General features: G+C 37.8%; 1 long non-coding RNA gene across 1 annotated transcript in view; it reads right to left on the bottom strand.

The window, feature by feature from the left end:
- LOC144336470 (uncharacterized) overlaps positions 1 to 15,033 on the bottom strand; it is a 415,262-nt gene extending 400,229 nt beyond the window's left edge. The window contains exon 1 of the long non-coding RNA XR_013408315.1: positions 14,956 to 15,033. This is a non-coding gene — a long non-coding RNA (uncharacterized LOC144336470). The remainder of the gene's footprint in view (positions 1 to 14,955) is intronic.
- Positions 15,034 to 23,521: the final 8,488 nt, after the last annotated feature.

The raw sequence follows: 23,521 nt of genomic DNA on the forward strand, positions 1-23,521 counted from the left end.
CTTCATTCCATTCTTATATTCATTCCCATTCTCTCTTGATTTTCCAAATAAGAAAAATCAGGAAAGAGATTCTACATCATCACATCGTCAAGATGAGGCAAGAATTAAATGCCTTCAATTGCAGGCGTTTGTCCTTCAGGTACTTCATGGATACTCTCACCTAGAAATTTTCGTAAGACTAATTGTGCTATTCATTTCTCTGAGATTTTAGTTACTCTTTGCCAATATCTTGAATTATTTGCCTTATCCCCTTTTTAATGTGAACCGTTTTTCTCTATAGCATTAAAATGTTGAATACTGACATCTGTCATACATGCATCATATCTGATGCAAAAATGACTACAACATCTATTCTCAAATTTAAGATAAAAAATCTAAAGCTACGTAAATAGGGTGACTTTCCCTCAAAACTTCAATAAATTCATCCTATTTATCATTTATAATTAAAATAATCTTCTAAATTTCTGTTGAAAAACAGCCTTCCCAGCTTTTTATACAGCATGCTGAATATTTTCAACTGAAGAACTGAAATACTGCACTTCTGAGTCATTGACACATTCATAAAACACACACAATGCCTCAAGCAGAGCAAAAGTTTCCCACATCCATATTTGGTGTTCAAGTTCTGTGAACAAGTTCCCAAGGTAATGAGAGGCTGTAGAATTTGGCTTAGAAATACTTTAGAAACACATGTTCATATTCTGACAACTATTTATATACCTAGTGAATAATTGAAGAGAAAAAGCTAATAGAAGGCCCAGGAGAACATGGTTATTACAATGCAAGGATTGTTCTTGTTGAAAGCTTTGTTCCTTTAAAATTCTGGTGGCTTTCTCATCTATAGCTATCAGTCAGCCTAAGACACAAGAAAAAACCCACAACTCACCACTGTTCCCTTCTCATGTGTCCTTTGTAGAGTTCGTCAGTCATGTACTAAAGTTGATTATCAAGAGACACAGGCAAATTTTCTATTCTGGCACCACTACAAATTATATTATTAGTTTGGTGCAACAGCAATTGTGGTTTTTGCCGTTACTTTTAATGTGGTAAAAACTGCAATTACTTTTGTACCAACCTAATCAATCCAAACAGCCATACCATACTCAAGAATTTTCACTAAACTCTAGGCTACTATTTCATCCACATCTTTTCTGCTGATTTCTCCAATAAATCCTTCTGAACAAGTCAAGAAAATCTTATCGTGTAGCCCATATCTTGTGTTTCTTCAATGTTTTCAACTCTAACTTCTCATTTGCTTAAGTTAATCAGTTCAGTTTAGTTCAACTCGCCAGACATTACTGAGTGGCTGATATACATCAGACGCTCTGCTAGGTTTCAATGAAAGAGCTACACAAAAGCAAATCCCTGTATCTGAATATTCAGACATAGACAAGTGAATACATGCTTTAACTCATCTCTTCTCACTTAATTCATTGCCCCTTTTTTTCTACCACAACCTTGCTCACTTGGAGATGTATAAATGAAAGGCTTCTACACCAAATATGCAGGTCTTATGTTCCTTTATGTCCTTGAGATGTAGGGGGTTAAGTATCTTCTACATAAGATTTGATTGCAGAAGTGCATGGGGCTGTGTTTATTCATAAAGAGAAGTAGAGAGGGAGATACAAAAACCAAAGATGAACTAAACATTCATCACTGATTTCACTGGCAAGTGAAGAAAAAGTCAAGTGACTTCTGAATTGTACTAGCTACCAGTTCTGTTGGGACTCAGTCCCTGCTCTCATACCTACAAGACAATCGATAAACATGGTATTGGTGAAATAATCACGGACTGTTTGAAAAATGGCACCACCATCGCTTCTCGGCCTTTTGGCTAAGATCAAGTGAAAAACAGCACCATTGAGATCAGTGCATATCACAGAAGCCACATGCTAGAGACCAAGCCTTGACTCTTGGTCTTCCTCCTGCTGAGCTGCCTCAGTATTCCTGCATGGGATTCTTCCATCTGGAATTAGGCTGGGAGCCACATAGTCACACTGGGGTTGTGTGGCTCCACCACCCCTCACTGCTCACAAGCTACTGGTCTGTGCAGGGAACACGGGTTGGCCTCAACCCTGCCTCCTAGAAAGTTACTTTCTGGACAGCATGACCCAGAGGCTACATGTAAGATCACATGTTTTAGAAGCCCCAAGTACACTATCACTTATCTCAAATACACTATTACTAAACCATCAATGAAAAAAATATATCCTGATGAATGAGAAAACATTAAACACAGACTACTCATTATATTACTTTATGATTCACATTTACCTGTTGGCTGTTATTTCATTTTTAGGTTCTGATATGTTAGAGCTACATATTCAAGTATTAATGAAATTATATGATGTTAGGAATTTGCTTTAAAATATTCTGGTCAAAAGTAAAAGCAGGTGCTTTAGATGAAACTAGAATGGCAGAATTAACAATGATTGTAAAAGCTGTCAGGCTGGGGTGATGGATACATAGGGGTTCAAAATCTTATTCTCCCTATTTTTGTGATATTTGAGTTTTAAAAACTAAAAAAATAAATGTCCTGATCACACCAAAAACTGCATTATATTGGGACAAAGTCTGTACTCAAGGTATGCACCAAATCTATTGGATGAGCAAGGAAAGAGTGAAGAATTCTTTTACAGAAAGCCTCGGCCAGGCACGGTGGCTCATGCCTGTAATCCCAACACTTTGGGAGGCTGAGGCAGGTGGATCACAGGGTCAGGAGATAGAGACCATCCTGGCTAACACGGTGAAACCCGTCTCTACTAAAAATACCAAAGAAAACTAGCCGGGCGTGGTGGCGGGGGCCTGTGGTCCCAGCTACTCTGGAGGCTGAGGCAGGAGAATGGCGGGAACCCGGGAGGCGGAGCTCGCAGTGAGCCGAGATCACACCACTGCACTCCAGCCTGGGCGACAGAGCGAGACTCCGTCTCAAAAAAAAAAGCCTCAAAAAAGAGTTAATGTTTTGCACTTTTTTCTTCTGAATGTCTTCTGTACTTGCTTTGACACTAATTCTGGGGATTTTTATTACTATTTTAAAACAATGGAATTTAATTTGCTAATACTTTAACGGCCACATTGATATATGAAATTGATTTATACATGTGATTGTATTCCGTTACTGTGTGTGTCTGGGCTCTTTGTACCAAATGTATTCAGTTTTGAAACTCTAGTCTTGTAGAAAAAAATCCTTCACATCTATATTTGGTCTCTAGAACAATTTAAAGAACATACAAATAGCATATTTGATCTTTGAGATTTAGTAGAACTCACCTGCAAGATTATCTAAGTATTCTGCTTTTTTTCTTTTGGTAACAGATTCTGATTGTTTTATCTTACCTTAAAATTTATTCCCTGTCTTGCTAGGGATACTGTTAACATACAGAAAGCAAATACATTTTTTGTGTGGCATCCATCTGAAATGTCATATAAATATATTCATCCAGTAGGTACTAAACAATGCAGCAGTGCCAGTTTTCATTACTCACAGAAACAACTTCGATATATGTCCATGTATATGTTGCATATCTTTGTAACGTGAACTCATGATAGATATTCTTTAAAAGATAGAATGTAGATTAAAAATAAAAATCTCACACAACCTAACCTCCTGGAAATAAATTTTAATCATTTTATATATGCCCTTTCAATTACATATATTTTAACAAACTTAAAGGTCATGCTGAAATCTGTTAAAAAGCATATAGAGAGTGTATTGGGCAGAATGGTAACACTGAAAGATAAGAGGTCCTAACCCCTGAAGACTATAGATGTTACCATATAAAAGTTTTTGCAGATGTGATTAAACATTTTGAGATAAAATTATCCTGGATTATGCAGGCTGTCTCAAAATGCTGTGAAACGTATCCTTATAAGACTGAAGCAGAGGGAGATTAGTCGCACACACACACAAACACACACACACACACACCCCACGGCAAAGTACAGCCAGAGGCAGAGATTGGAGTAATGCGGTCACAAGTCAAGGAAGCCAAGAAATGCCGATAGCCACCAGAAGCTAGAAGAGACCAGGAACACGATTTTTTTCCTGAACTTGTCCCTACAGCCTTCAGAATGAGGCCCACAACTTGATTTCAGACTTCTGGTCTCCAGAACTGTGAGAAACTACATCTCAGTGATTTCAAATCACCAAGGTTGTGTTAATTTGTTACAGTAGCCACAAGGAAAACATACAGAGAGCAATATCTTATAACCTTAAGCTTCAAGTATATGAATAGATGTGTAATAGTCCTTCATCTGTTTTACTATATTTTATTTAATCAACAAATATTTTATTAGGCACTTAAGCTACTTAAAGTTTTTATTTAAAAAAAATTCTTAGATGAACAAACTTCACCTGTTCTGTATCTCATTAACACCAGCTGCACATTAGATTAAGCAGGAGACTTTAAAACAGCATTGCTGGCGGGGCATGGTGGCTCATGCCTGTAATCCCAGAACTTTGGGAGGCCAAGGTGGGCAGATCACTTCAAGTCTGGAGTCTGAGACCAGACTGGCCAACATGATGAAACCCCATCTCTACTAAAAATACAAAAAGTAGATGGGTATCATGGCACATGCCTGTAATCCCAGCTACTCAGGAGGCTGAGGCAGGAGAATCACTTGAACCTGGGAGGCGGAGGTTGCAATGAGCCAAGATTACGCCACTGCGCTCCACCCTGGGCAACAGAGTGAGACTCCGTCTCCAAACAAAACAAAACAAAAAAACAGTAGGGGTTGGCCCACACCTGCACATATTTTGACCTAAGTTCTCTGGCCTGGATCTAAAACATCAGTAATGTTAAAACTCCACAGGTGATTCTACTGAGCAGTAAGTGAGGACATCTGATCTACCTAACGATGTGTCTTGTGCTAAGGATTGTATAGAACAAAACAGGTGTTGATTGAATACTCATGACTAGCAAACCCATTCAAATTACATAAAATTTATAAATATTGTAGAACTGGATAGAAATATTAAAAATACGTGTAAGATTAACTATATAATGTGATAAACTAAAATATTTTCAAAAATTGTATGACTATGAAACAGATTCTCATGAGAAAATGTGAGATTTGACTATTAAATTAACATGTTGGCAAATATATCCAAAAAATTACCTTTATATGCCTCATCCACCTCAAGAGTTCCTTAACTTACAGAAAGTATTGCCAAATGTTCAATTCCATATAGCTTGAAAAATCATTATACTTAACTTAGTGCTTTAAATTTTTGTACATCCCAATATTTTATACATGTGTAAACATAGTAATAAGAATAGAGTCAAAAGTGTACTTATTTAGCTATAAAAGATGTAACTACATGGAAGTAATGTTCATCAACTTTATAATTTCTTTTTGACAGTATCACATGCACAATTAAAATATGACACTTGGAGACTTCTATTTCTCTCCAATTCTGGATTTACTGAGAGCAGTGATAGCATGTTCTTTCCTATGCTGGATTGTGCTCATCTGGAACACAAAGCCTAAATGTAATATGGTCAAATGTTTTACACCTCATCAAGTCAAGCATGATGCCAAGTCACTGAAAGTAACTCTTCCAATGGCAGCATCTGCATCTTGGAACACTAGATTGACTTCCCCACGTGCATTATGTTTGTTTTTTATTCCTTCTCTTTTCCTAAAGAAACAAGCATTTCCCAGTTACTTAGAACATTCCCATAAGTCTTTTAGGACCAAAAGTTTCCCATGATGATACAAGGGCTTTATAATGAACAAAATTTGAATTTCTATGTGATTCTCTCTCAAATGTTAATGTTTTAAAGAGTTTGCATTTGTTCTACAAACATGAAGTTAAAATAAATGAGTGGCTAAAACCATTATGTTTTTGTTGGAAAAAAACAGTGATAGAAATAATTATATTTTTGTGGTGAGAATGCTTAAAATCTACTCTTAGTAATTTTCAAGTATACATTTTTATTGATACAGTCACCATGTTTTAAATTAGTTCCTTAAAGGTCTTCTTCCTAACTGAAATTTTGTATCTTTTGATCATCATCAGCCCAATCGCCACCCTGTCTCCCAATGCCACCCTGACCTCTGGTAACCACTATTCTAAGTCTTTGTTTATATGGATTTGTCCTTGTTAGATTCCACAAGTAATAGGCTTTAAAATAGCCCAGAGTGGATTTTAGGTGTTCTCATTACACACACACACACACGATAAGAATGTGTGGTAATGCATAATTAACTTTATTTAGCCATTACACTATATATACATATATCAAAACGGAATTTTGTACTCCATAAATATACACAATTTTAATTGTCATAGAAATAAATTAGAAAAATTCCTATGACATAGCATATTAAGAGCAAATGTGAGACAAGTTGTCAGAGCCGTTATAAATTTCAGAAAATTGTATTCATATACTTTTTTTTACTTTGTGGAAAGACTGCATGAAATATTAATTGCTATTTCATTAAAATAATGTAAAATAGATTGAGTTCTTGGAAGGTTGTTAGAGATATTTTCCTGTTTATATAAATCTTTGTCTATATGTATCCAACTCTGAGAATACAATTATTAAACAGTAAAACCTTGCACTGTTACAGAAAGTGGATTTTATGAGTGATATATAATAGATTTATATTTTTAGGTATAATTCTTAGGTGCAAATCCAATATATATATTTTTTATTATAGAAAATTTTAATTACCAACAATTTAAAAACTTTCATAATTCTTTTTTCCAAAAGAAATATCATGTATAGGTCACATCCGGACTGAGAGTTGTGAACTGAATCCACTGAATCCTACTCTAGGGGCAAGGCTTTTTCTCCATGTTCTGCACGTGCCTCACTTGTTCAGAGCACCCATTCCTTGTCCTCGAAATTTATCCATATGCTGGACTTCTGGCTGGATGACTGCCTACAGCAGGCTGGGCTCCATAAATGTCTTTGCAGAATTTCAGGACACACACAAACATCACTTCACACTAAATGAATGATGGCTATAGGAAATCACTATGAGTTAGTGATCCTCATCTAGGAGCAAACAATAGGAACAATTCATTACTCACTCAATTCCACATACATGGCATGAGGAAAAATGACAGTTCCTCTGGCAGAGGCCCAGGCTTTTTAACCTTCATCTTCCCCTTCTAGCCTGCACATGGCTTTGTCTTATCTGGTTTCTGGGTGTAGATGTGCAACCCTGTCCTCTGTCCTCTGCCTTCTGTTTTAAACTTAGATCTGTAAACTGTGATCTTGATAGTTCAGTTTCCAGTAAATGATTTCTAGTTGAGGAATTCCAACCACAAGAATATAGGAACACATGGAAGAACTTCAGGAGTGTTGGAAACAGAAGCCAACCCTTTCATATCAAAAAACTTGAGTTTCCCAAAAGTGTGAGACTTCCTTGTAACTTGTGTGAAAAATACTTTATGCATGTATGTGAATTTCTTTAAGTAGGAGAGAAAGAATTGGAGGCATAAAATAAAGATTACAGGATGTTCTTTTCATACTCGGCTAAAGAATTTCCCAATTCCTAGTAAAAATTAACATCAGGTTGGATTATCTGTGGAGTATAAAGTAAGAATACACTTTCACGTGGAGGGATTATAAATGAACGAATGTCATTTCTAGCAACAGAAGAAAAAAGGAAGGTACATTGTTGACTGAGGAACTCTAGGATAATCACTAGAATCCAGGAAAAACATGATGGCTAAATGTGACCAACCCTGGAGATCAGTGGAAGAGTGAGAGCTGTCACAGTCACAATTTCTTTTATAGCAGCTTCCCATATAGAGTTATTTAAGATACTCTCACAAAGCATATAGAGAGATGCTCCTCAACTTCTGATGCGTTACCTCCGGATAAACCCATTATTCAGTTGAAAATATCTTAAGTCAAAAGTGTATTTTTTCAGTTATTATATTTTCCACTTACGATGGGCTTATCAGGATGTAACCCCATGTAAGTTGGGGAGCACACTGAATGCCTATCACTTTCATACCATCATAAAGTAGATAAATCATAAATTAGGGATGTAAATCATATTATGTATATGCATTTTATGAAACATTTGTATATGCACAAATACATATTTTAAAAGCTTCCGCAATTATATTTCTCTATCTTGCTATGTTTCCATGCAAAAACTCTAAATATAACGAAGTAACACATTGAATTCAGCAACATATTGGTGGTTCCTGGACTGACACTTGCTCCTGCAAATGCACAGTGCAAATGCACCTCTTGCAAGAAGAGCTGCAGCTCCTGCTGCCCTATGGGCTGTGCCAAGTGTGCCCAGGGCTGTGTGTGCAAAGGGGCACCAAACAAATGCAGCTGCTGCACCTGACCTGAAAGCAGTCCTGCTCCCAGATGTATACAGAGCGACCTGTAAAATCCAGAAATTGTTCTGATACAACCCTGGCCCATTTGCTACATATCTTTTTCTATGAAATACGTAAATGAAAATCGAACCCTCTGCCAGGTGCGGTGGCTCATGCCTGCAGTCCCAGCACTTCGGGAGGCTGAGGTGGAAGGATCATGAGGTCAGGAGATCAAGACCATCCTGGATAACATGGCGAAACTGTGTCTCTACTAAAAATACAAAAATTAGCTGGGCATGGTGGGGCACACCTGTAGTCCCAGCTACTTAGGAGGCTGAGGCAGGAGAAAGGAGGCGGAGGTTTCAGTGAGCTGAGATTGCACCACTGCACTCCAGCCTGGGCGAGAGCAAGACTCCGCCTCAAAAAAAATAAAAAATAGGACACTTGGCTTGAAAAAAAAAATACATCAGTATTGACAGGTTAGACAAAAACACAAAGATGTTTTAAAGGATGAAAAAATATACTACTGTAATTTACTACATTAGCCAATTTTGAGGAGAATGCGTATGATGTTGTCTCTAAATGACGAGAACATCTGGCAAAATTTAACAAACATTTCTAACTAAAAAAAAATTGCACAGTTTGCTTTCCGTATCTGCCAGTTCTTCAGGTGCAAACTCAATGAATCACAGATTAAAAATATGTAGAAGCTGAGCCTGATGGTGCACCTATAGTACAAGCTACTTGGCAGGATGAGGTAGGAGGATCACTTCAGCTCAGGAGTTTACTTGAGCTAAGCAGTACAAGACCCAGCCTGGGCAATATAGGGAGCCTCCATCTCTTTAAGAGAAATTCAAAATTTTTTTAAAATGCAGTACAAACACCTACACAACATTTGTATTGCATCAGGTATTATAATAGCTTAGAAATGATTCAAAGTATACAGGAAGATGTGCATGGGTTATATACAAATACTATGCTATTTTATATAATGGGCTTGAGCATCCACAAATTTTGAAGTGTGTGGGAGTCCCCAAACAAATTTCCCATGGATGCCGAAGGGACTGTATTTCCTTACTTCGATATAGGTTATATAGCAAAACTCAATCACAAATAATATAACTACTGGAGGATATTAGAAGCAGTTTCATTAAAGGTAAGAAAATATTAAAAATGAGTAAATTTTCCTAGAATTCATGCAAATTCAATAACAGTATAAAAAGAAATAAAATGTAAATAATTAGAAAAAATAACCCAAACAGGCATTACTAGTAAATAATCTAATTGTTTACTTAAAAATCCGAGATAATCAACTGAGGCTATCATAAAAATCAGCACATTCAGTAAGGTGAGTACATAACAGACAAAATTATCCTATAAAATATTTAAGTGAAACATGGTGAAATTGAAATCTCAATTGATATTAAATAAATTCAATTGTACTTAGGATTGAATAAAACCAGTAATAAAAACAGCAAAATAAAATTGTCTAAGGCCTTAATAAGATAACTATAAATCATCATTGAAAGACATTAAAGTATTGAACATAAGAAAAGACATACGGGACAGGTACGGTAGCTCACACTTGCTATCCCGGCACTTTGGGAGGCTGAGGCAGGCGATCACCTGAGGTCAGGAGTTCAAGACTAGCTTCACCAACATGGAGAAATCCCAACTCTACTAGAAATACAAAATTAGCCAGGCATGGTAGCGCACGCCTGTAATCCCAGCTACTTGGGAGGCTGAGGCAGGAGAATCACTTGAACCCAGGAGGTGGAGGTTGTGGTGAGCCGAGATCACTCCATTGCACTCCAGCCTGGGCAACAAGAGCAAAACTCCATCTCCAAATAAATAAATAAATAAATAATAAAAAAAAGAAAGAAAGAAAAGATATACTATATGTATGTGTGGATGAAAAGACTCAACCTGATGAATCTCTCAATCTTCTCTCAATTAAGTTATTCATTCAGTGAAAATTTCAATAGAATTTTTAAGCTGACAAGATGATCTCAAATTTCACTTGCAAAAATAAAAACTATAAGTGTCCTAACATTTGTTGAAATACACTAATTAAAGTTGAAGTGTAATATTGACATAAAAATACACAAAATATCAATGTAACAGAATTGAGAATACAGAAACAAACCAAAGAAGATATAAAATGTTTTTGTAGATAAAGGTATTATTCTAAGTCAGAATACTTCAATAATGGTATTGGAACAGTTGGGGAGGGAGGAGATATATATGTATATATACATATATAAAAATCACATATATAAATGTGTATATATGTATATATGTATACTCAAAGGTGCAAATTAGATCTAATTCACACCATATCCAAACATAAATTCTAGTCAGAATAGAGAGTTAAAGATTTTTATGCTCTAAAAGAACTAGAAGAAAACAGACCAATACTGGTATAATCTTACATAGCAGATTGAAAGGAAAAGACATTAACAAAATATTGACAAATTTAAATATATAATATGAAACTCTCATACTACAAAAAACAGTTAAAAAAGAAAAGTACGAAGAACTGTGTGCAACATTTAACAAAACACTGTTATCTATAGTACATGAATAACCTTTAAAAATGCAGGAATGTAACAGCCATTAAGGTAGAAGATTCATAATAAGACTCAAAAAAGAAAAATTGTCTTAGTTGACAATTTTGTCAATTTTATTTTTAATTTTAATTTGAAAAACTGACAATCAAAAAAATTCATATATTTTGATACACTACATTTACTTTTGGGAATCATTTCTACAAAAATACTCTATACTGTGTACAGTATCAAAAATTTTTAAAGTCATGTCTATAATTAGGAAAATCTTTACATAATATGTTGTAAGCTCTACTATGAAATATATAAAGGGAGAATTGAAATTCATCGTCTACAGCAACATAGAGGGAACTGGAAGTCATTATGTTAAGTGGGATAATTCAGACACAGAAAGACAAACATCGTATGTTCTCACGCATGTGTGGGTGCTAAAAAAGTTGAGTTCAGCGGGATGTGGTGCCTCACACCTGTAATGCCAGCACTTTGGGAGGCTGAGGTGGGTGAATCACCTGAGGTCAGGAGTTCAAGACCAGCCTGGCCAGGATGACAAATCCCCGTCTCTACTAAAAATACAAAAATTAGCTGGGTGCGGTAACAGTCACCTCTAATCCCAGCTACTCAGGAGGCTGAGGCAGGTGAATTCCTTGAACCTGGGAGGCAGAGGTTGCAGTGAGCTGAGATTGCACCATTGCACTCCAGCCTGGGAGACAAAGCAAGACTATCTCAAAAAAAAAAAAAAAGGTTGATTTCATGGAGGTAGAGAGTAGAATGATGGACACCATAGACATCATAGGCTGGGAATGATGAGAGATTAGTGGGGGGAAAGAAAATGAGTTGGTGAATGGATACAAACATGCAGTTTGATAGAAGGAATAGGTTCTAGTGTTAAATAAAATAATAGGGTGACTACAGTTAATAACATATTGTATACTTTAAAATAGCTAGAAGACAGGACTTGAAATATTACCAACACATAGGAAGGATAAGTATTCCAGGTGATAGATACTCTAAATACCCTGACTTGGTTATTATACACTCTGTATGTAACAAAATCACATGTACCCCATAAATATATGCAAATATTATGTATCAATAAAAATGAAGAACAAAACTCATTTATATAATGATCTGTAAGATATGATGAAAAAAGTATATGTCTTATCTAGAAAAAATATGATTAGTTCAAAAACATGTTAAAATATAACACATTCACTCCATCATCGCCTAATGGATACTATCTGCCCTGCTGTGATCGCTCTCAAACCTATAATATGTAGGAAAAAAATGTCATTAGAGAGGACATGAATGTGGAATTAGGGAGACATATTTTTGTACAGATTTTAAATCTACTGTTACTTACTTTGTATTAGGAACTAAGGCAAGAGAGAGTAAACAAAAATGAGTAATTAGTCATTAGTTCACTCACTAGTCCCTGTGTAGTAAAAACTTAAATTTTAAGAAAACAAAAACAGTTCACAGGTAGGTATGATATAAAGCTGCATGACATGATCTTGAGAGAGAAACCACATACAGGTGGGCTTCTTGAGGGAGATGGCATTTTAGCCAGGGCTTCAGCGATGGCTAAAAATCTGAAAGGCTAGGACAGAGCACGTACAGATTTCAGATGAAGGGAACGGGATGTGCCGAGCTGCAATGTGTCTGGTGTGTGGTTAGAACAGGGTGTTGCCTAGTCCTGCCAGACCACTGAGTATGCGAAGCAGTGGAAGGCAAAGGTACCAAAGGGAGGTTTATGTCCTCTGATATGGAGGGTCACCAGCATTGCAAACATTCACAGCTTAACACAGCAGGTGCATCTAGGAAGATGGCTGTTGTCTCAGCTTAGGATGGATTTAGCAACAGGCAGAGCTTCACCAAGTGGGAGGGAGGGACAGCACCATCAAGTAAGCAGACTCAGCATCCTTTGCCCTCCTCCCCTCCCACAGACACTATTTTTTCTAAATATTTTTCCCACTGATTTTACTTCTAAGCACTTAAAAAAAAAAAAAAAAAACTTAAGCTATGTTTTTCCATATTTCCCAAAAAACACTTTGCCTATCTCTAACCAGAGTCTTTAACTACCACACAATACCTAGAATAGAATAACTATGGTTTATATGTGTTTTTTAAATAAATAAAAGCCTTAAAGATCATTCAATGCAATCCACTTCTCTTACAGATGAGGCAACTGAGGCATATTTCTTGAAAAAATGATTAGCAATGAGGGTTAACCATCGTGATTTGCCTGAGATAGCAAACAGGTGTCTAGCATTATGTGAGACAAAGTAGCGCTTTTGTTTCATAGGAATTGACTCTGAACTACAGGCAAATGGTAGCTAAGGGTGTGGATTATTTGGGGTTACTGCAATAAAATATAACATTTTGACAAGAGACTTGTTAAACTGTACTGAAACTGAACATCTTGCACCAACTGGGCTTACTAATGCACAAAATACATTGCTTTTTTGGAAGCTGGCTATTTGTAATTCTTCCTTTACATTTAACCAAGCAGATAGTTAATTCTGTAGAAGGAAGAAAAAAGATGCATGGATTATTAATGGATAAAAAGATTAACTCTGATGGCGAGTTCAGTTTCCATCTGGGAGGGCAAGAAAAGGTAAGTTAAAAATATTTATTTCATTGAAAATCAAAGTATTTTATTCAAGAAGAATGGCTTTGTATTAGACTGGCAAAGAATAAAGGATGAGAGGCAATGTATGGTAGCAGGTTTGAATTACAATAAAAATTTCTCAGCTAGATTCACTAGGGAAGTTTTACTTCTTTCAAGAATTTTTAAAATCTTGAACTTGAAAGAATATCAGCTTTTCTTTTTTAAACTATTCATCTTTATTCCCATACCACGTCAAGAAAATCCAATAATTAAGCCCATAGAGGTAATACAATACAAAATCAGAGATTATGCAGACAATGAGTTTGACAACTGAACATTCCATCAGACACATAGTTTGCCTTATCTATTCCCATTCCAAAGCCCAAGGGTTACATGGCCTTGTACAGACACAGGAAGTCAGGACTGTACCCCATCCACTTCACTATGCATAATTGAAATCACACTGCAATATATAAAGAAACTGACAGCTCTGGCTGTCTTCTCTACAGATCAGTACACATTTTGATAATTCTAGTGTTCTTTTGCAGACAATTTCCCCAAAATATAAAATAACTTTGGAATTATAATCCTTAAAATATGAAACTATAAATTGTCATTAAACTAATGGCAAAGATAGACTCATAAAAATTATTCAATGTGCTTTATCATAAATATCTATTTATTAGCAATTACCCCACCTGATTTCAAATAGAATTCAAGGTATTTTATTTATAATAACAACCACACACACATACTGTATGGAAAAGTGCTCCTGCAAATGGAAACATTAACAGAATACAGTAAGATATAATTAAACTACATACATTAACATCGGCAGCTCAAGTAAATGAAAACTGAAAGCACGTAACATTGGTATCAGTAGCTTTGTTTTCCAAGGACTTAGAGTTGCTCTCTATCCAAATAGAAGTTAAATTCTAAATAAGCTAAAAGGACAAACATCTCCTGGGAAGTTGTATAGCATGAAAATGACAGATCCAGAAAAGCTTGTCTATACTTTAGAAAGTATCTGTGTATATCAATTCTATTTTATCTAATGCTATAATTTTTCAGGAAGTTTATATAGATAAACATTCATTTTCTAAGTATTTAACAAGTAAGTACTATGTGTTAGCCAAGACTTAATACATGAAGGGGAAAGGGGTTCAGACACAGAAATAAATCTCAGTTGTAAACACAAGTCCAGGCATCAATGCATTCAACTTCCTTCCCATGCACTATTATTCTTCCATCTTTGATACCCAAGAAACCCAGTAGAATACAGAAGGAAGTCAATTTTTTTTGCAAACATGCTTTCTAAAAAGGCAAAAGATGAAGTAATTTAAGAATAACATTATATTGCAAAATTATTGTAAATGATGACTCTACCTGATTGTTTCCATCTTCAGCTTGTTCCTTAGCTGATCAGTGAGTTATCTCAAATAATATTACACATTCTTTGCAGAATTTGTGGGAATCAAACTTACCCAGAAGGAGGTGGCATCCCAGTTGATGGAGTGTATGCTCCAGGTGTGCTGGGGTCCGGGACAAGGAAGCTTCGCAGTCTGAAGTAAAAAGAAAACAGGGAACGTCAAGTCTGCCTTCCTCCTACATTAACCATTAACTACTAAGTATCTAACAACCAAACACCAGCTTGCAAAATTCCTGATAGTTTAAGACCCAGGACGGGTAATTTGTAAAGGAAAAAGGTTAATTGACTCACAGTTCCACATGGTTGGGGAGGCCTCACCATCAAGGCAGAAAGTACAGGGGAAGCAAGTTACATCTTACACGGGAGCAGGCAAGAGAGGGTTTGTACAGGGGAACTCCCATTTAAAAAACCTTCAGATCTCGTGAGACTTATTCACTACCAGGAGAACAGTAGAGAGGAAGCTGCCCTCATTATTCAATGATCTCCACCTGGCCTCACCCTTGACAGGTGGAGATCATTGCAACTCAAGGTGAGATTTGGGTGAGGGAACAGCCTAACCAATCAACCACTGGGCTGTTCTCCAAAGTTGATTTTGAATCAAGCAATGCTTCCCCAAACTCTACTCTCTGGTGCTGACTCCTTATATCTTTTGTGCCTTTATATGGGTGACACTGGAGGCTGACATTGGAAAGGAAATCTAGTACATTATTTAGAGGTGAAATGCTAACTAGGCATACCTGGAGTTCCTCAGTCAGAAAGATCTTTGCTAACACACTCCTAAGATGTGATGCCTGAGACGCTAGCCTCCACTGTCACGATACTCATCACAGAAAATTTCAACTGCATTCTAGGTAGAATAGAGTCTTGGGACAACATAGCCAGGAATTCCCAAGTATCCATAAATATAAAACAAGAAAGAATATCATACTAACAGGACATGGGCTTTCTGTGTTCTACAAAACAAAATAAAATGGGTCTAATCCTTTAATTCAAACATGGACATGTAATTCTGTTCTTTTTAAATATGTTTATATTTTTGGATCGATTTTTGGCAGAAACATAATTTTGTCAGTCTATGTATGAGCCATTAAAACTAAAGGGGTAGAAAACAGTGATATTTATTACCTTGACTTCTGTTGACAGAATAAAGAGTATGTTTGAGCACATTTTAAAAATAATTTTATTGCTTTTGATAATTTCTCTGTATAACCCATTTGGCTTCTATTTTATCCTTGAGAGGTCTTCTGCTACAAATTTATGAGGTACGTGTGCAATTTTGTTACATGCATGGATTGGATAATGGTCAAGTCTGAGCTTTGATCATATCCATCACCCTGATAACGTACATTGTACCTGTTAACTAATTTTCATCATCCGTCTCTCACTGCAACCACAATTCAGCAATTTTTTTTTTTTTTTTTTTTAGATGGAGTCACCCAAGCTGGAGTGCTAGTGGCACAATCTTGGCTCATTGCAACCTCATCTCCCAGGTTCAAGTGATTATCCTGCCTCAGCCTCCTGAGTAGGTAGGATTACAGGCGTGCGCCACCACGCCCAGCTAATTTTTGTATTATTAGTAGAGATGGGGTTTCACGTGTTGGCCAGGCTGGTCTCGAACTCTTGACCTCGTGATCTTTCCACCTCAGCTCCCAAAGTGCTGGGATTACAGGCGCGAGCCTTAGCACTTTTAAGAAAAAATTTTCCTTTAGATTTTTAAAAATTCTAATATACAACAAACACTCATGCTATCTCTGTAAGTCCCAGTAATAGCAGTAAGACACACCACATAAGCTACTGTGAATCAAAGATTCATATCATAATTTTGGGATTTTCTATCTTTATCCTTTTGTGGTAATCAAGTTTTCTGGGCGTAAAATTTAGTTCTTATTTTCAAGTGGTTTTCTGTTAACTTGGAGGATCACTAAACTTCAGATTACTTTTATTTTTTCCTGTTATTTTAAACTTACACAGAGAACACTTTTACTGGGGTTCTGGAACTTGTTTGTACTGGCTGGTAAGAGATGATTATTAAATTATCAGGAATTTTGCGAGCTGGTTGTTAGATACTTAGTAGCTGAAATTGGCCATGAGGGGAGTACTGATATCACAGAAATCAGCAAATCTATAAATTAGGGCCCTCCCCACCCCCCATGGTGCTTAAACATGTACTAGCATGTCACTGACCAATTCATTCCTTATGTGAGGTGTTTCATCCAGGCACATCCCTGGAGTAGGAGTTCAGCACAGACTATCAGAATGGCCTGCACTCAGGCGCTACTGCTGTAGTACAGGCCACTTTCCTTCCCACAGATACACTGACTCCTCAACAAACTTCTGTATTAGTTTGTTCTCACACTGCTAAGTCCCAGTAATAGCAGTGTACAATAGCAATAGTACATGTTTAAGCACCACCAGGTGAGGGGAGGCTCCAATTCGTAGATTTCCTAATTTGCTAATTTCTGTGATATCAATACTCCCCTCTGGACCAATTCCAACTACTATCTAACAACCAGCTTGCAAAATTCCTGATAATTTAAGACCTAGGACTGGGTAATTTGTAATGGAAAGAGATTTAATTGACTCACAATTCCACATGGATGATGAGGCCTCTCAATCACAGAAGAAAGTGCAGGCAAAGTAAGTCACATCTTACACGGGAGCAGGCAAGAGAGGGTTTGTACAGGGGAACTCCCATTTATAAAGCCATCAGATCTCGTGAGACTTACTCACTACCAGGAGAACAGTATAAAGGAAACTGCCCTCATTATTCAATGATCTCCACCTGGCCTCACCCTTGACAGGTGGAGATCATTGCAACTCAAGGTGAGATTTGGGTGAGGGAACAGCCTAACCAATCAACCACTGGGCTGTTCTCCAAAGTTGATTTTGAATCAAGCAATGCTTCCCCAAACTCTACTCTCTGGTGCTGACTCCTTATATCTTTTGTGCCTTTATATGGGTGACACTGGAGGCTGACATTGGAAAGGAAATCTAGTACATTATTTAGAGGTGAAATGCTAACTAGGCATACCTGGAGTTCCTCAGTCAGAAAGATCTTTGCTACCACACTCCTAAGATGTGATGCCTCAGACATTAGCTTCCACTGTCATGATACTCATCACAGAAAATTTCAATTGCATTCTAGGTAGAATAGAGTCTTGGGACAACATAGCCAGGAATTCCCAAGTGTCCATAAATATAAACAAGAAAGAATATCATACTAACAGGACTTGGGTTTTCTGTATTCTACAAAATAAAATAAAATGGGTCTAATCCTTTAATTCAAACATGGACATGTAATTCTGTTTTTAAATATGTTTATATTTTTGGATCGATTTTTGGCAGAAACATAATTTTGTCAGTCTATGTATGAGCCATTAAAACTAAAGGGGTAGAAAACAGTGATATTTATTACCTTGACTTCTGTTAACAGAATAAAGTGTTTTAGCACATTTTAAAAATAAATGTTATCACTTTTGATAATTTCTGTGTAACCCATTTGGCTTCTATTTTATCCTTGAGAAGTTTTCTGGTACAAATTTATGAGGTACGTGTGCAATTTTGTTACATGCATGGATTGGATAATGGTCAAGTCTGAGCTTTGATCGTATCCATCACCCTCATAACGTACATTGTACCTGTTAACTAATTTTCATCATCCGTCTCTCACTGCAACCACAATTCAGCAATTTTTTTTTTTTTTTAATGGAGTCACCCAGGCTGGAGTGCTAGTGGCACAATCTTGGCTCATTGCAACCTCATCTCCCAGGTTCAAGTGATTATCCTGCCTCAGCCTCCTGAGTGGGTAAGATTACAGGCGTGCGCCACCACGCCCAGCTAATTTTTGTATTATTAGTAGAGATGGGGTTTCACGTGTTGGCCAGGCTGGTCTCGAACTCTTGACCTCGTGATCTTTCCACCTCAGCCTCCCAAAGTGCTGGGATTACAGGCGCGAGCCACTGCACGCAGTTGGCTTAGCACTTTTTTTTTTTTTTTTTTTTGAGATGGAGTCTTGCTCTGTCGCCCAGGCTGGGGTGCAGTGGCCGGATCTCAGCTCACTGCAAGCTCCACCTCCCGGGTTTACGCCATTCTCCTGCCTCAGCCTCCTGAGTAGCTGGGACTACAGGCGCCTGCCACCTCGCCCGGCTAGTTTTTTGTATTTTTTAGTAGAGATGGGGTTTAACCGTGTTAGCCAGGATGGTCTCGATCTCCTGACCTCGTGATCCACCCGTCTCGGCCTCCCAAACTGCTGGGATTACAGGCTTGAGCCACCGTGCCCGGCCAAGCTTAGCACTTTTAAGAAAAAATTTTCCTTTAGATTTTTAAAAATTCTAATATACAACAAACACTCATGCTATCTCTGTAAGTCCCAGTAATAGCAGTAAGGCACACCACATAAGCTACTGTGAATCAAAGATTCATATCATAATTTTGGGATTTTCTATCTTTATCCTTTTGTGGTAATCAAGTTTTCTGGGTGTAAAATTTAGTTCTTATTTTCAAGTGGTTTTCTGTTAATTTGGAGGATCACTAAACTTCAGATTACTTTTATTTTTTCCTGTTATTTTAAACTTACACAGAGAACACTTTTACTGGGGTTCTGGAACTTGTTTGTACTGGCTGGTAAGAGATGATTATTAAACTATCAGGAATTTTGCGAGCTGGTTGTTAGATACTTAGTAGCTGAAATTGGCCATGAGGGGAGTACTGATATCACAGAAATCAGCAAATCTATAAATTAGAGTCCTCCCCACCCCCCATGGTGCTTATACATGTACTAGCATGTCACTGACCAATTAATTCCCTATGTGAGATGTTTCATCCAGGCACATCCCTGGAGTAGTTCAGCACAGACTATCAGAATGACCTGCACTTAGGCGCTACCGCTGTAGTACAGGCCACTTTCCTTCCCACAGATACACTGACTCCTCAATAAGCTTCTGTATTAGTTTGTTCTCACACTGCTAATAAGTTCCAGTAATAGCAGTGTACAATAGCAATAGTACATGTTTAAGCACCACCAGGTGAGGGGAGGCTCCAATTCGTAGATTTCCTAATTTGCTAATTTCTGTGATATCAATACTCCCCTCTGGACCAATTTCAACTACTAATTATCTAACAACCAGCTTGCAAAATTCCTGATAATTTAAGACCTAGGACTGGGTAATTTGTAATGGAAAGAGGTTTAATTGACTCACAATTCCACATGGATGATGAGGCCTCACAATCACGGAAGAAAGTGCAGGGAAAGCAAGTCACATCTTACACGGGAGCAGGCAAGAAAGGGTTTGTACAGGGGAACTCCCATTTATAAAACCATCAGATCTCGTGAGACTTATTCACTACCAGGAGAACAGTATGGGGGAAACTGCCCTCATCATTCAATTATCTCCACCTCGCCTCACCCTTGTCAGGGGGAGATTATTACAATTCAAGATGAGATTTGGGTGGGGACACCATATCAGCTTCTTGACATTGTTTGTCAGCTTTTGCAGGACTTAAGAAAAACAATGTGCCTTAAAATCAACTCAAAACATGAGTTGGGACAAATTAAAGGAGGACTAACTTTCCATCTATCAGTCACAAATCTATTATTCTTGCTTCTGCAATAAGATTTAATACAACCATTTGCTCCTGATGGTGTATAAGGCTCCATATTTTCACAAAATACCTTCTCAGTATACAAATAAATGGAATCATGTTCAATGTCATTTCAGTATTATTTGTATTTTATTGTATGTTTTTGCCAAATACTTATGCATGAACAGTATATGTTAAAATTTAATCACAGATAACTGCTGGATGTATTGAACACAGAAAAAGAAATCATTTTAAGTACATGAAAGATTTACTACCTAGAAAAAAATGAGGAAAATGGTAGTTTTTCCTGTCCTTTTTTTTCTGGTTTCAAGATGATGTGAGGATACTAAATTAGGCTTGAGCATTCTATGGTGTAGTTCTGCTTTTCAAAGGTCAGTAATGATTTCTGCCGTGTAAGTAGAGGAGATGACTGAATTCATGTCAACACTTTCCTAGTTCCTGGAAGAAGGTGTAAGTTAATAACCACATACAACCAAACACACACACCCAGAGGAGTCAGGAGCTGGAAATATATGTTACTTGTTAGCAGGGGTGTTTAATGACAAGGTCACATAAAAAGTCAAGATTTATATTCCTGTGAGTTTGTGGTAGGAGTCACTTAACTTGGTGATAAAATTAAAATAATGGATACCAACTAATCTCGAGGGTGTTTTATTCCCCAAGTAGTAAATAATTATAAAGGCCTGGGGATCCCTTATTATGAGAAAGGAACTAACAATTATTTATTTTTTCATATCGAGGTGTTCTCTCCATAACAGATATAGCTAAACAAGAAACCACAAGTATTTTATTATTATTATATACTTGCCTAAAAATAAGTGACATTATAGACAATGAATAATTTTCTTACAACTGAATTTATAATTCTGCTATGCAAATAGGACTGTGTAACAAGAGTAGTCCCAGATTGAATTGTGTTGTCGTTTTTGACTCGGAAAGAAAAAAGCAGCCCCGACCTCCACGAACTGATCTGATTCTCACAGCTAAGTCATGCTGTCTTTTATTGCACATAAATAATCTCACAGAACACCCACTTCAGTCAAGGGCACTGTGAAACTCATAACAACCAAATATCTCCTCTCACACTAAATGAGTGGCAGCTACTTCTTTATCAATCACATCAGTTGCCTCTGCCCTTCCTATAGATAAGATGTATAGAAATGCTCTATCATATTTTTCTGACAACACCCAATCCAGAATGAATTTCCACTTACATGACCCTCTCAAATCACGCAGGCTAGCCCAAATGTGATAAGAAGTGCTTTCTCATGCCCTCTTACTGAGACACCCGATGATTCCCCACAGTGTGTGTTCTTTCTACCTGCAAGAAGCACTGACCCAACTTATCCAACCAAAGGTATATCCTAGTGGTCTTTAGCTGGAAAGCATTGACAGTATTCCTATATATTATTTGGGTGAGGGAGAAGGGACAAAATGGAGGAAGGTGAACAAGACGGCAGTCCCGATTGCTTCCGGGTTCTTCATCACCAACTTTCCCGCGCCGGGGAAAGTGCAGGACAACCGAGCATGCGCCAGGTGACGTCAATCCGAAGAGATGGAAACTTACCCGGCCACGCCTATGGAGACGCCCCTATCACGCCCTTATCCCGCCCACTGCCCACCCACTTCCAGTACCAATGCATAAAAGTCCGCCGCCGGCCGGTATGACTTCCTGGCACCTCTTACTTGTGGGCTAGAGAACCTCATCTGAGAGCGCCGGCACGACTTCCCTGGCCCTTTCCCGCGGACCAGTGAACCTCGCCTGAGGGTGTGTACATATTTGCAATAAAAGGCTGCCGCTTTCTTATGTACTTTGGCCTCAAGTTTAATTATTTAGCTCTCCTAAGTTTAATTAAGACATATATAATCCTCATCCAGGTGCCAACAGTTTTCTTCACACTGAGAACATAACGGAAGTGCTTCTGTCATATTAATAAATACAATAATTTCCCTCATTTTCTTATGACAAGAGGAGGACAGGGGTGTGGATATTTGGTTCCAACTTTTGCAAATACAAGCGTCCATTTAAACCTAGATGACGGGTTGATAGGTGCCGCAAACCACCATGGCACATGAATACCTATGTAACAAACTTGCATGTTCTGCACATGTATCCCAGAACTTAAGTTTCTTTCTTTCTTTTTTTTTTTTTTAAGTCCATTTACAATTTTAGATGCTGAGATGTCCAAAATAGAACCCTCCAGGGATTGTCCTCTCCGCTGGAACACCTAATCAAACAACTATCCACATAAGAAAGGATCTTCATAAGAGCCAAAAATTAGGTGAGCTACCACAGTACCTGCTTTTAACGTCAAAGCAAGGGAAAAGGCACTGAAGAAGGTAATTATGACACCTCCCTTCCCCCTCACCAGCAGTGGCCACATGGTGCAGAGAGAGAATCTATGTGCTCAGGAGGGTGCAGTGATTGTGGGACTTTGCATTAGAACTCAATGCTGTAGCATCACAGTGGAAAGCAACACAGGGCAGAACTCAGCCAGCACTCACAGAGGGATCATTTAGACCAGCCCTAGCCAGAAGGAAATCGTTCATTCCAGCGGTTGGAATCTGAGTTCCAGCAAACCATGCCACCACAGGCTAAAGTGCGCTGGGGTTCTAAATAAACGTGAAAAGCAATCTAGGCCACAAAGACTGCAATGAATGGGCAAGTCCTGGTGTTGTGCTGGTCTTTGAGCCAATGGACTTGGGGTGCATGTGACTTAGTGACATACCAGCTGGGGCAACTAAGGGAATGCTTGTGTCTCTCCCCCCACAACTCCAGGCAGGGTAGCTCCAGGAGAGATTCCCTCCCTCTGCTTGAGGAGAGGAGACGGGAGAGTAAAGAGGACTTTGTCTTATAACTTGGATACCAGCTCATCCACAGTAGAATAGGGTAACAGGTAGAGTTCTGAGGCCCCCATTTCAAACTCTAGCATCTGGAAAACATTTCTAGACACACCATGGCCCAGAAGGGAGCCCACTGCTTTGTTTTTTGTTTGTTTGTTTTTTGCTTTTGTTTTTTT

This window comes from Macaca mulatta, chromosome 18, assembly GCF_049350105.2.
Source record: "Macaca mulatta isolate MMU2019108-1 chromosome 18, T2T-MMU8v2.0, whole genome shotgun sequence".
Classification (NCBI taxonomy): Eukaryota; Metazoa; Chordata; class Mammalia; order Primates; family Cercopithecidae; genus Macaca; species Macaca mulatta.